The sequence below is a fragment of the Ornithorhynchus anatinus genome, chromosome 5, assembly GCF_004115215.2.
Source record: "Ornithorhynchus anatinus isolate Pmale09 chromosome 5, mOrnAna1.pri.v4, whole genome shotgun sequence".
NCBI classification, from domain to species: domain Eukaryota; kingdom Metazoa; phylum Chordata; class Mammalia; order Monotremata; family Ornithorhynchidae; genus Ornithorhynchus; species Ornithorhynchus anatinus.
In genome coordinates this window covers 527,253-540,164 of record NC_041732.1, presented here as the reverse complement: position 1 = coordinate 540,164, position 12,912 = coordinate 527,253, and positions in this window count along the sequence as shown.

Here is a 12,912-nt window from a genome sequence, read left to right as displayed (position 1 = left end):
CCTCCCCGACCAATAATGTTGGTGTTTGTTAAGCGCTTACTCTGCGCCGAGCACTGTTCTAAGCGCTGGGGTAGACACAGGGGAATCAGGTGGCCCCACGTGGGGCTCACAGTCTTCATCCCCATTTTACAGATGAGGCAACTGAGGCGCAGAGAAGTGACTTGCCCACAGTCACACAGCCGACAAGTGGCAAAGCCGGGATTCGAACTCATGACCTCTGACTCCCAAGCCCAGGCTCTTTCCACTGAGCCACGCTGCTTCAGAAAAGTGAAGTGACTTGCCCAAGGTCACACAGCAGACAAGTGGCGGAGCCGGGATTAGAACCCAGGACCTAGGGAAGCCGCGTGGCTCAGTGGAAAGAGCCCGGGCTTGGGAGTCCGAGGTCATGGGTTTGAATCCCGGCTCCGCCACTTGTCAGCTGTGTGAGTCTGGGCACTTCTCAGTGCCTCAGTTACCTCATCTGTAAAATGGGGATGAAGACTGTGAACCCCACGTGGGACAACCTGATTCCCCTGTGTCTACCCCAGCGCTTAGAACAGTGCTCGGCACAGAGTAAGCGCTTAACAAATACCAACATTATTATTATTATTAAGTCACTTCTCTGGGCCTCAGTGACCTCATCTGTAAAATGGGGATGAAGATTGTGAGCCTCACGTGGGACAACCTGATGACCCTGTATCTACCCCGGTGCTTAGAACTGTGCTCTGCACAAAGGAAGCGCTTAATACCAACATTATGATTACAACCTCTGACTCCCAAACCCATGCTCTTTCCAGAGTCACATTGATGTATAAACATCATTAACAAAATAGAGTAATAAATAATATGTAGAAATATGCACAAGCGCTGTGGGGAGGAGAAGGGGGAGGAGCGGAGGGAGGGAGAAAGGGGAATGGGGAGGGGAGCAGAGGGAAAGGGGGGGGCTCAGTCTGGAAAGGCCTCCTGGAGGAGGTGAGCTCTCAGTAGGGCTTGGAAGAGGGGAAGAGAGTTAGTTTGGCGGAGGTGAGGAGGGAGGGCGTTCCAGGTCAGCAGTAGGACGTGGGCCAGGGGTCGACGGCGGGATAGGCGTGAACGAGGGACCGTGAGGAGGTGGGCAGCCGAGGAGGAGAGTGTAGGGGGTGGGCAGTAGAGAGAAGGGAGGTGAGGTAGGAGGGAGCAAGGGGATGAAGAGCTTTGAAGCGCAGAGTGAGGAGTTTTTCTTTCGTGTGGAGGTTGATAGGCAACCACTGGAAGGTTTTGAGGAGGGGAGTGACATGCCCAGCGCGTTTCTGTAGAAAGATGATCCGGGCAGCAGAATGAAGAATAGACTGGAGCGGGGAGAGACAGGAGGAAGGGAGATCCGAGAGGAGGCTGACAGTAACCCAGCCGGGATATTATGAGAGCTTGTACCAGCAAGGTAGCAGTTTGGATGGAGAGGAAAAGGCGGATCGTGGCGATATTGTGAAGCTGAGATCGGCAGGTTTTGGTGACGGATTGGATGTGTGGGGTGAGTGAGAAAGCAGAGTCGAGGATGACCCCAAGGTTGCGGGCCTGTGAGACTGGAAGGATGGTAGTGCCGTCCACAGTGATGGGGAAGTCAGGGAGAGGACAGAGTTTGGGAGGGAAGACAAGGAGCTCAGTCTTGGGACATGTTGAGTTTTAGGTGGCGGGCGGACATCCAGGTGGAGACGTCCTGAAGGCAGGAGGAGATACGAGCCTGGAGGGAGGGGGAGAGAGCAGGGGAGGAGATGTAGATTTGGGTGTCATCTGCATAGAGATGATAGTTGAAGCCGTGGGAGCGAATGAGTTCACCAAGGGAGTGAGTATAGATAGAGAAGAGAAGGGAAGGGGGCCGAGAACTGACCCTTGAGGAACCCCGGCAGTTAGTGGATGGGAGGGGGAAGAGGAGCCCTCGAAGGAGACCGAAAATAAACGGCCAGAGAGATAAGAGGAGAACCAGGAGAGGACAGAGTCCGTGAAGCCAAGGTTAGATAAAGTGTGGAGGAGAAGGGGATGGTCGACAGTTTCAAAGGCAACTGAGAGGTTGAGGCGGATTAGGATAGAGTAGGAACCGTTGGATTTGGCAAGAAGGAGGTCATGGGTGACCTTCGAGAGGTCGAATCCCTTCCCGGCTACTGTTTCTTCTGAGGCGAACTCCGGCGCAGGCCAACGTCGGCACGACCCTATAACAATAGTAATGATGGTATTAAGCGTTTACTATGTGCTGAGCACCGTTCTAAGCGCTGGGGTAGATACAAGGTCATTAGGCTGTCCCATGTGGGGCTCACAGTCTTAATCCCCATTTGACAGATGAGGTAGCTGAGGCACAGAGAAGTCAAGTGATTTGCCCAAAGTCACACAGTGGCGGAGCTGGGATTAGAACCCACGACGCCACAATCAATCAATCAAACAATCAGCGGTGTTTATTGGGCATTTACAGTGTGGAGAGCACTGCACCAAGCGCTGGGGAGAGGATGGGAGAGCAGACTTGGTAGACGCAAAAGTGTTTTCTACAAAAACGTTCAATCCGTGTTTCCCCCACTCCTCAAGTCCTCCAGTGTTTGCCCATCCACCTCCTTATCCATCTGAAACGCCTCACCATCAGCTTCAAAGCAGTCAATCTCCTTCCTCCCTCCTACCTCACCTCACTACTCTCCTACTCCAACTCTGCCCACCCACTTCGCTCCGCTAATGCCAACCACTTCGCTGTACCTCCATCTCGTCTACCTCGCCGTCGACCCCTCGCCCACATCCTGCTTCTGGCCTCGAACGCCCTCCCTCCTCAAATTCAAAAGAAAATTACTCTCAGCACCTTCAAAGCCTTATTGAAGCACATCTCCTCCAAGGGGCCTTCCCTGACTAAGACCCTCATTTCCTCTTTTCCCATTCCCTTCTACACTGCCCTGACTTGCTCCCTTTATTCATTCATTCATTCAATCATATTTATTGAGCGCTTACTGTGTGCAGACCACCGAACTAAGAGCTTGGAAAATAATTCCGCAAATAAGAGAGATAATCCCTGCTCTCAATGCATTTACAGTCTAGAAGAGGGGAGAGAGATATCAAAACAAGTAAACAGGCAGCAATGGCATCAATATAAATACAAAGAATTATAGATAGACACACATCGAAACAAGTAAACAGGCATTAATATAAATGAATAGAATTATAGATCTGTACATATATACATATTTGTGGTGAGGTGTGGGGGGGGGAATAGGGCAATGGGGAGGGGGAGCTGAGGAAAAGGGGGGCTTAGTCTGGGAAGGCCTCTTGGAGGAGGTGAGCCTTCAGTAGGGCTTTAAAGGGGGGAAGTGCGATTGGTGGATTTGAGGAAGGAGGGCATTCCAGGCCAGAGATTGGACCAGGGGACAACGGCGAGGCAGGCAAGAAAGAGGCACTGTGAGAAGATTAGCACCAGAGGAGTGGAGTGTGTGGGCTGGGATGTAGAAGGAGAGAATTACCGATCTGTACATAAGGGCTGTGGGGCTCGGGGCCCTGCCACGAGCCCCATAGCATTTATATAACATATCGGTAATTTATTGATTTCTATTAATGTTTGTCTCCCCCTCTTGGCTATAAGCTCGTTGTGGGCAGGGAATGTGTCTGTTAGATGGTTGTTTGTACTCTCTCCAGCTCGTAGTACGCTGCCCTGCACCCATTAAGCACTCAGTAAATATGATCAGTTGATTGATTGATAGACATGGGCTGCCCCGTCCACAACAAGCTCACAGTCTAGAGGGGGCTCCTTAGCCCCTCCCTAGGGCCAAGCCCTTCTCAGAGCCCTCAGCCCATTTCCATCCTCCACGACCTTCAGCCTGGTGGCCCGGGTCCCTCAGCTGCAATGTCCCATCCTCCCCAGTCCCGCCCATTCCCAGGGATGTAGAGAGGCACTCCGGCTCAGAGACGTCCTAAGACCCGCAGACGGACAGAGATACTCAGTGATGCACAGACACAAGAGGAAACCAGTACAAAGACATAGTTGCGGACACACACCCCAAACTCTAAACATCTGCACACACTGTCATAGTTACATGCACACATACACACACACTCCCAAGCATGGCCTAGTGGCTAAAGCACAGGCATGGGAGTCAGACGGACCTGGGTTCTAATTCTGACTCCAATTTTGTGACTTTAAGTCAAGTAATTAACTTCTCTTTGCCTCAGTTACCTAATCCATAAAATGGGGATTTAAGACTATGAGCCCCATGAGGGATGAGGACTGTGCCCAACCTGATTATCTTATCTCTACCCTCAGGGTTTAGGACAGTGTCTGGCACATAGGAAGCGTTTAACAAATACCCTAAAAAGCAACACCAAAAAGACATGCGAGCACAGATCCCAACAGTCACAATTCAGCTAACATCGTGTCATAACAAAGGTGTCCCCACAGGGACAGCGGAGGAAAGCAGCATGGCCAAGTGGAAAGAGCACAGACCTGGGAGTCTGTGGACTTGGATTCTAATCCCAATTCTGACACTCACCTGGAGTGTGACCTCAGTTTCTCAATAATAATAATAATAATAATAATAATAATATTTCTCCCCCTCTAGGCTGTGGATTGGGTGTGCTCCGGTTGTAATGTTGTGTTGTACTCTCCCAAGCAATTAAGACAATGCTCTGTACACAGTAACTGCTCAGTAAATGCCATTGATTGATTGTGGTTTTTGTCAAGTGCTTACTTTGGGCCAATCAATCAGTGGTATTTACTGAGCACCTACTTATGTGCAGAGCATTGCACTAAGCGATTAATGAATGGTAATTATTGTGCGCCTATGTGCAGAACACTGTACCAAGAGATCAATCAATGGTATTTTTTGAGCATCTACTATGTGCAGAGCACTGTACTAAGCGCTTCGGAGGGCACTTTTAATAAAGTTCATAGACACGTTCCCTACATCCAAAGATCTTACAGTCTAGCGTTGGGGTGGGGGTGGGTTTCAATCAATCAATCAGTGGTATTTATTGAGCACTTACTAATAATAATAATGATGGTTATTTTTAAAATGCTTACTGTGTATCAGGCACCGTACTAAGCACCGGGGTGGATACAAGCAAATCGAGTTGGATGCAATTCCTGTCCCACATGGGGCTCACAGTTTTAATTCCCATTTTACCGATGAGGTAACTGAGGCACAGAGAAGTTAAGTGACTTGCCCAAGGTCACACAGCAGACAAGTGGCAGAGGCAGAGTTAGAACCCAAGTCCTTCTGAATCCCAGGCCAGTGCTCTAACCACTTAGGTCATGCAGATCACGGTACCAAGTAATTGGGAGAGTATAATACATCAGAATTAACGGACACAAAATGAGCTTACAGTCTAAAGGGGGAGACAAACATTAATATAAATAAATAAGTAATTTATAATATAGAAATTAAAGACACGTACAGAGTGATATGGGGTTGATAGTGGGGCAAAGGTCACAGACCAAAGTGCATAGAGAAGATGCAGAAGAGAGAACAAGCTGGAGAAAAGAGAGCTTAATCAGGGAAGACCTTTTGGAGGAGGTGTGACCTTACAGTGCCAAGCACTGTACTAAGTACTGGGGTGGTTACAAGATAATGTCCCACATAGGGCTCAGGGTCTAAGTAGGAGGGAGAACAGGTATTAAATCTCCACTTTTCAATTGAGGGAACTGAGGCCCAGAGTAGTTAAGTGACTTGCCCAAGGTCACAAAGCAAGTAAATGGAGGAGCCAGAATTAGAATCCAGATCCTCTGATGGCCAGAACTGTGCTCTTTCCTCTAGTCATGCTGCTTCTCAAAAATCTCTATAATCTACTCCTTTCTCTTCACCCAAAATGCCACTATGCTGATTCTAGCACTTATCATATCCCTTCTTGTATCTCACCACTCTTGCATCCATCCTTCACTCTGCTGCCTGGATCATCTTTCTACAGAAACACTCAGTCCATGTTTCCCAACTCCTCAAGAACTTCCAGGGGTTGCCCAGCCACCTCCATATGAACCAGAAGCTCCTTACCACGGGCTTTAAAGGACTCAATCACCTTGCCTCGTACCTCACTTCGCTGATTTTCTATTATGACCCAGCCCAGAAACTTCACTTCTCTAATGCCAACCTACTCACTGTACCTCAAGCTCGTCTATCTCGCCACCAACCTCGGACCACATCTTGCCTCTGGCCTGAAATGATCTCCTCTTTCACGTCCTGCAGATCGCCACTCTCCCCACTTTCGAAGCCTTATTAAAAACACATCTCCACCAAAGGCCTCCCCTTATTAACCCCTCATTTCCCCTAGTTGCCCTCTCTTCTGGGTCACATATGCACTTGGATCTGGACCCCTTAAGCACTTTTTATTTTTTAATGGTATTTGTTAAGTGCTTAGTCTGTGACAGGCACTGTACTAAGCGCTGGAATAGATACAAGTTGATCAGGTTGGACACAGTCCATGTCTCACGGTCTTAATCCCCATTGGTATTCACCCTATCCCCAGCCTCACGGCACTTATATACATATCCCTGTACTCTTGTACATATTCTTGTATCTAAGGGATAGATAATTCCTCTATCATTTATTTTAATGTCTTTCTCCTCCTGTAGTCTGTAAGATGATTGTGGGCAGGGATCATTTCCAACAACACTAATGTATTAGATTCTACCAGGCGCTTAGTAGAGTGCTCTGTCACTTAGTCAATTATATTTATTGAGTGCTTACTGTATGCAGAGCACTGTACTGAGTACTTGGGAGGGTACAATATAACAGATATATTCCCGGCCCACAATGAGCTTACAGTCTAGAGGGGAAGGCAGACATTAATATCAATAAATAAAACTAGAGATATGTACATAAATGCTGTGGGGCTGGGAATGGGGATGAATAAAGGGAGCAAGTCAGGGTGAACCAGAAGGGAGTGGGAGAAGAAGAAAGGAGGGCTTAGGGAAGACCTCTTGGAGGAGATGTGCCTTCAATAAGGCTTTGAAGGTGGGGCGAGTAATTGTCTGTTGGACGCAGTAAGTACACACCTTAAGTGTGCAGTAAGTCTGCACCCAATAAGTGCTCAATAAGTATTATTGATTGATTAGGATTGAATACCTATTATCTCTCCTCAATAGGCTGTGAGCTCAGTGTAGGACAGGGACTCTGTCCAATCTGATTAATTTGTATCTACCCCCGTGCTTAGTACAATGCATGGCTCATAGTAAGCGCTTAACATATACCACAATAACAATAATGACCATAACAATAACTCTAATGTAATATAACCCCAATAACTGTAATAATGATAATAACAACTCTAGTAATAATGTTGGTATTTGTTCACTCATTCAATAGTATTTATTGAGCGCTTACTATGTGCAGAGCACTGTACTAAGCGCTTGGAATGTACAAATCGGTAACAGATAGAGACAGTCCCTGCCCTTTGACGGGCTTACAGTCCAATCGTTAAGCACTTCCTAAGTGCAGAGCACTGTTCTAAGCGTTGGGGTAGATACAGGGTAATCAGGTTGTCTTAATCCCTCCCAGTCTTAATCCCCATTTTACAGATGAGGGAACTGAGGCCCAGAGAAGTGAAGTGACTTGTCCTCAGTCACACAGCTGTGTGTGACAAGTGGCAGAGCCGGCATTCGAACCCATGACCGCTGGCTCCCAAGCCCGTGCTTTTTCCACTGAGCCACAAGAATATAACCACAAGAACTGTAATGACAATGATGATAATAACTTTAATACAATATAGCAACTGTAATAACTATAATAATACTTATTGTTATTGTTACTCAGATCCGGACAGTCGCATCTCAGCCAACATCTTGTCATAATGAAGGTGTCCACAGAGGGGCAGTATTTGTCATAGAAACAGCGCTCTCTTTCTCTTGTCTCTGTGTCTCTGTGTCTCTGTGTCTTTGTGTCTCTCTCTGTCTCTCTCGCCCCCCTCCCCCCCCACATCCCTCTCTTTCATCGCTTTCCAGTCCTCTCCTTCCCCAGAGCCTTTGGATCCCCTGCATCCCCAACCCGAATAACAGAATCCAAGTTTGTGCGCTTAGTATAGGGCCTGGCACCTAGTAACCGCTTAACAAATACCATTAAAATGTATATATATATAATAATAATGTTGGCATTTGTTAAGCGCTTACTATGTGCAGAGCACTGTTCTAAGCGCTGGGGTAGATACAGGGTCATCAGGTTGTCCCACGTGAGGCTCACAGTTAATCCCCATTTTACAGATGAGGTCACTGAGGCACAGAGAAGTTAAGTGACTTGCCCACAGTCACACAGCTGACAAGTGGCAGAGCCAGGAGTCGAACCCATGACCTCTGACTCCGAAGCCCAGGCCCTTTCCACTGAGCCATGCTGCTTCCCATATTTATGTATATACGTATATCGGAAGGTGAGAGCCGGGAGGAGATTTTTTGGGAGGAACCAGTGGGTAGGGCTTGGCGAATGCTCAGATGTAAGGTGACAAAGAAACCACATCTAGGCTCTTCTCTATACCGTGAGCTCGTTGTGGGCAGGACCGTGTCTGTTTGTTGTTATACTGTACTCTCCCAAGCTATTAGTACAGTGCTTTGCACTCAGTAATCGCTCAATAAATACGATTGAATGAATGAATGGGGTTTCAGCCCCATAGCACTTGTATGCACGTATCTATAAATTATATATTATAAATTATGTATTTATATTTATGTCTATTTCCCTCTCTAGACTGTAAGCTTGTTAGGGGCAGGGAAGGTGTCTACCGACTCTATTGTATTATACTCTCCCAAGCGCTTAGTACAGTGTTCTGCAAACAGTAAGTGTTTATTATTATCGTTATTAATAATAATAATAATACTTGTGGTATTTGTTAAGCGCTTATTATGTGTCAGGCACTGGGGTAGATACAAGATAATCAGGTTGGACCATGTACCTGTCCCACATAGGGCTCACAGTCTTAATCCCCATTTTATAGAAGAGAAAACTGAGGCGCAGAGAAGTTAAATGACTTGTCCAAGGTTACAGAGCAGACAAGTGGCAAAGCCAGGATCAGAGCGCCGATCATTTAACTCCCAGGCTCTTGCTCTGCCCACTAGGCATTGTATAACGGATTGATGGATTGGGGTCTTTTCATCTGCTCTTAAATTCTCAAATCTTGTCAGAGACCCAAGGGGAGCAAGGTTGGAATGGAGCCCAATCGATTAATCAGTGGCATTTATTGAGTGGTTTCTGCAGGCAGAGCACTCTACTAAGCGCTAAACACTGTATTAAGCCCAAGCAATTGTAAGGGAAACAAAGGATTCACCCCATGGCTGGTACCCAGAAACACCAACCCTACTGTCCAAGGGGGCACCAGACCTGCTGCACTGGTGAAGCGGGCATGCATGCATGAACACACACATGCAGGCACACACACGCGCACACATACACCCACACTATGTTTGTAGTTCCACGGATGACTGTGTGGCCATCTCTGCAGCTTTGTCTGTCCCCCCAGACTGTGTCTCCTCTGTCAGGGGGTTCCAGGAGCTGATAGGGAGCGGCAGTGGCCACGGGGAATGGTGTCCCTAGGAGAAAGCGGCCAAGGTCACAGAGGCCTTGGAGGCAGTGGCCATTGGGGAGAGTGGCCGTAAGAGAAAGTGGCCATGGAGACAGAAGCAATGGGGGCAGTGGCCACTGGGGATGGTGTCCATAGGGGAAAGTGGCCATGAGGACAGGAGCCATGGGGGCAAGTGGCCATTGGGAACAGTGCCCACAGGAGAAAATTTCCAAGGGGACAAATGCTAGAGGGGGAGCAGAGGCCACTGGGAGCAGTGGCTGTAGGAGAAAATGGCCATGGAGGTGGCAGTGGCTATTGGGAATGGTGTCCATAGGAGAAAGTGGCCATGGGGACAGAGACCATGAGGGCAGTGGCTGTGGGGGGCAGCGGCCTTAGGGGGACAGGACCTTGGGGCCCGATTTCTGCCTCCCCAGTCCGCTCGCTGCCCAATCCCAGGGCCCCGGGCCCCGCCTCCCCTGGCTCCCTACCCCCACTCCCCCCCAGTTCAGCCATTGTTCTGTGGCTTAGGACATGCTGGGAACAGACCGTCCCAGTCCCGGTCCCGCTCCTGGTCGCCTTTGTCTCCGGCCTGGACTGTCTCCCGCCGCCCCCCACCCTCCCCCGCAGCTCCCCCCAACCTCAGTGCCCTGCTCGGCGCCCCGCTCCTGTTCCTGCCTCCTGACCCAAGTGCCCAGTTCCCGCAGCCTTCCAAGAGTCACCTGCAGCAAGCCCCCCCACCCCCCCACCCCCGAAATCTTCCAAAATCCCCAATTCCACCCCAATGCCCTCCCTGTTAGCCAGGCCCTGGCTGGCTGATATCTTCCCATTTCTGCTATCTCTCCCTATCTGTGCTGTCTCTGCCACCTTTTCCCATCAGCTATCTGACCTTGGCCAAATCATTTAACTTGTCTGGGCCTCAGTTCCCTCATCTGTAAAATGGGGATGAAGATAGTGAGCCCCATGTGGGACAGGGATTGCGTCCAAACTGATTAGCTTATATCTACAGAAGCAGCGTAGCTCAGTGGAAAGAGCACGGGCTTTGGAGTGAGAGGTCCTGGGTTCGAATCCCGGCACGGCCACTTGTCAGCTGTGTGACTTTGGGCAAGTCACTTAACTTCTCGGTGCCTCAGTTACCTCATCTGTAAAATGGGGATTAAGATTGTGAGCCCCACATGGGACAACCTGATTCCCCTGTGTCTACCCTAGCGCTTAGAACGGTGCTTGACACATAGTAATCGCTTAACAAATATCATTATCATTATGAATAATAATAATAATCATCCCAGCTTCACCCCATACCTGCTCTGTGACTTTAGACAAGCCACTTAACTTCTCTGGGCCTCAGTTCCCTCATCTGCAAAATGGGGATTCGATATCCATTCTCCCTCCTACTAAGACTATGAGCCCCATGTGGGACCTGATTATCTTCTATCTACCTTAGCACTTAGTACAGTGTTTGGCATATAGTAAGCGCTTAACAAATACCATTTTTATTACTGTCATATTATTATAATAATGATTTAGGCTTCACCACTTACCTGCTCTGTGATCTTAGGCAAGTCAGAGAAGATTTCCTTAAAGAAGCAACATGGTCTAGTGGAAAGAGCCCAGGCCTGGGAGTCAGAGACACTGTGTTCATCATCATCATCCTCATCCTCATCATCATCATCTCCTCTCCCGTCTCTGCTGTGTCTCCCCAACCCTGCCCATTTCTTCCATCTCTGTCCAATTCTGCCCTTTCTCCCCGCCTCTGACCGCCTTCCCGTGCCAAGCTTTGTTCAGCAATTAACGTTGAATCGGTCATTATTGGGACGGGCCAGGCTGGAGCCAGCATTAATGGGGATATCCGTGATCAGCTCCGGCCGGGGAGGGGCTGGGGCTCAGGGGGACCGAGGAGAGGTGGGGTTGATGGGGAAGGACGGACGGACAGATGGACGGGGGTGCTGGAGAGGGGACGGTGGAGTTTGCGTATGAGGGAAGAGGGAAGGAGCCTGTGTCTGAGGGTCGATGGTCTAGGGTTGAGGGTGGAAGAGGGGTAGGGGGAGGCTCTGTAGCTGAGTGGGATGTGCCTGAGATTGAAGATGGAGGGGGGACCTATTTCTCAGGAGGACTGGAGTTGAGGGGAGAGCAAGAAGGTCTTAATCTGAGAGGGGTCCGCCCAAGGTTGAGGAGACAGAGGGAGACCTGTCTCTGAGAATGCCCAGAGTTGAGGAGAGAGTAAGAAGGCCTTAATCTGAGAGGGGTCCACCCGAGGATGAGGAGAGAAGGGGGGAACTCTTTCTGAGAAGGACTGGACATGAGGGGAGAGTGAGGAGCCCTTAATCTGAGGGCGGTCCACCCGAGGTTCAGGAGAGAGAGGGGAACCTGATTCTGAGGAGGCCCAGAGTTGAGGGGAGAGGGAGGAGTCCTTAATGAATCAATCGATCAATCGTATGTATTAATAATAAGAATTGTGGTATTTTTTAAGCACTTACTATGTGCCCAGGCACTGTTCTAAGCGCTGGGGTAGATACAAGATAATTAGGTTGGACACAGTCCCTGCCCCATATAGGGCTCACAGTCTTAATTCCCGTTTTACAGCTAAGGAAATTGAGGTACAGAGAAGTTAAGTGACTTGCCCAGAGTCACAGAGCAGGCAAGTTGCAGAGCTGGGGTAAGAACCCAGGTCCTCTGACCCCCGGGTCCAGGCTCTATCCACTAAGCCCTGCTTCTTACCATGTGCAGAGCACTGCTCTTAGCACTTGGCAGAGAACAATATAACAGTAGACACATTCTCTGCCCACTACGATTTTACAGTCTAGAGTAATATGATTGCTGGGGAAGTAATCTGAGGGGAATCCGCCTGAGGTTGAAGGGGAGGACTGGAGTTGAGAGGAGAGTGAGAAGGCCTTAACCCGATGGGGGTCGGCTTGAGGTCGAGCGGGGAGAGAGGGGTCTGTATCTGAGGGGTGTCCACCTGAGGTGCAGGAGGGGAAGGGGAGTGTCTGTATCTGAGGGGCTTCTGCCTGAGGTTGAGGGGCTGGTCTGTATTTGAATTTGAATATTTGAAGGGCATCCGCTTGAGGTTGAGGGCGGTGGTCTGTATCTGAGGGGCTTCCACCTGAGGTTGAGGAGGGAAGGGAGAGTCTGTATCTGAGGGACATCTGCCTGAAGTTGCCGGGGAGGCTTGTATCCTAAGGGATCGGTCTTGTTTTGGGGGGAAGGAGGGGTCGCTCCCACCAGGCCGCGAGGAGGGGAAGGGCGCTGAGCTCCAAGCCCCCAGGAAGGCGGAGCTCCTTGACCCCCAGCACCCCAGCTCGGCCCTCACCGCTGGTCCCTTGGCAGGGCCAGGGCGTGCTCATCCCCCCGCCCCTCCGGCGGGTCTCGGGGTGGGGTGGGGCGGTGGGTGGCACGAGGCGACGTTCCCTCCCCCAGGCCTGGCCTACTAGGGCCTCGGACTTCTATAAAGCCTCCGGACGA